At 40.0% G+C, this 1,509-nt stretch overlaps 1 non-coding gene across 1 annotated transcript; it reads left to right on the top strand.

The window, feature by feature from the left end:
* Nucleotides 1–1,064: 1,064 nt before the first annotated feature.
* On the top strand, nucleotides 1,065–1,171 carry LOC129513239 (U6 spliceosomal RNA). Its single transcript, XR_008665201.1, has one exon. It is a non-coding gene; the product is annotated as a U6 spliceosomal RNA (small nuclear RNA).
* The last annotated feature ends 338 nt before the right edge of the window (nucleotides 1,172–1,509 follow it).

Raw genomic sequence — 1,509 nt, 5'->3', positions numbered from 1 at the left:
TTTATTCATGAGAGACACAGACACACAGAGAGAGGCAGAGACACAGGCAGAGGGAGAAGCAGGCTCCATGCAGGGAGCCGGACGTGGGACTTGATCCTGGGTCTCCAGGAGCAGGCCCTGGGCTGAAGGTGGCGCTAAACCACTGGGCCACCTGGGCTGCCCACCTTGAAAATACTATGCTAAGTGAAAGAAGCCGGTTACAAAAGGCCACATATTGTATGATTCATTTTATATAATATGCCCAAAAGAGGCAAATATATAGAAACAGAAAGTAGATTGGTGTTTTCCTAGGACATGGTAGTAGGTAGTAGGGTTGGGGCCATGGAAAAGGTTGATGAAATGGGGTGTGACATATGGGTTTAGGGTTTCCCTTTTGATATGTTGAAAATGCCATAAACTTAGATTGTGATGATTTAATACCTAAAAACCATTGAATTGTATACTTCAAATGGGTGATTTTTATGATATCTGAATTTTCTTTTTTTTTAATTATTTACTTATTCATGATAGACACAGAGAGAGGATGCAGAGACATGGTCAGAGGGAGAAGCAGGCTCCCTGCAGGGTGCTGGTTGTGGGACTTGATCCTAGGACCCAGGGATACACCCGGAGCCAAAGGCAGATGCTCAACCACTGAGCCACCCAGGTGCACAATTACATTTCTCTTTTAAAAGATTTTATTTGTGTGTGTGCGTGTGTGTGTATGTCTGTGAGAGAGAGGGGGGGGGAGAGCACAAGTGTGTGTGGGTGGGGGGAGGTGCAGAGGGAGAGGGACAAGAGGACTTCTCCCTGAGCAGTGAGTTCAACTCTGTGTTTGATGCCAAGACCTCTGGATCTTGACCTAAGCCAAAGGTAGACAGATGCTTAACCAACTGAGTCACCCTATAATATAGGTGCCCTTATATTATATTTCAATAAGGATATTTTTAAAAAGAAAAAAAATATAAATAAATGCAGTAGAAAAGTGCAATTTAAATTATTTGAGGAGTTCCTATATTCAAAAATACACATCAAACCACACACTTATATTTAGGTAACTGCAATTGTTTAAAAAGTGGAGTATCGTGCTCACTTTGGCAGCACATATACTAAAATTGGAACGATACAGAGAAGATAAGCATAGCCTCTGTGCAAGGATGACATGAAAATCCCTGAAGTGTTACATAATTTTGGGATCGAACCCTAGATCGTGCTCCCAGCTCAGGTGGAAGTCTGCCTCTTTCCCTGCTTGTGCTCTCTCTCTCTCTCTCTCTCTCAAATGATTAAAAAAAATCTTACAAAAATAAACAAAAAGTGGAGTATCATATGGAATCGTTTTTAAAGTAATGTTTTAAATACACATTTCACGTTTTGATAAAATTTTCTAGTCCCATAAGACTGAGATATTTAGTGTTTAAATATTTGCATGGTTTATTGAGTGTATTTATGTTTAAAGATTTTCTTTTATTCATGTGTTTACTTTGATAAAGTGTAGCACTCTTGTGACATATAAAAATTCCCTTTGCCCTT

This window comes from Nyctereutes procyonoides, unplaced genomic scaffold (assembly GCF_905146905.1).
Source record: "Nyctereutes procyonoides isolate TBG_1078 unplaced genomic scaffold, NYPRO_anot_genome, whole genome shotgun sequence".
NCBI lineage: Eukaryota > Metazoa > Chordata > Mammalia > Carnivora > Canidae > Nyctereutes > Nyctereutes procyonoides.
Note: the sequence above shows the minus strand (reverse complement) of the source record. Positions and strands in the feature narration are given on the sequence as shown.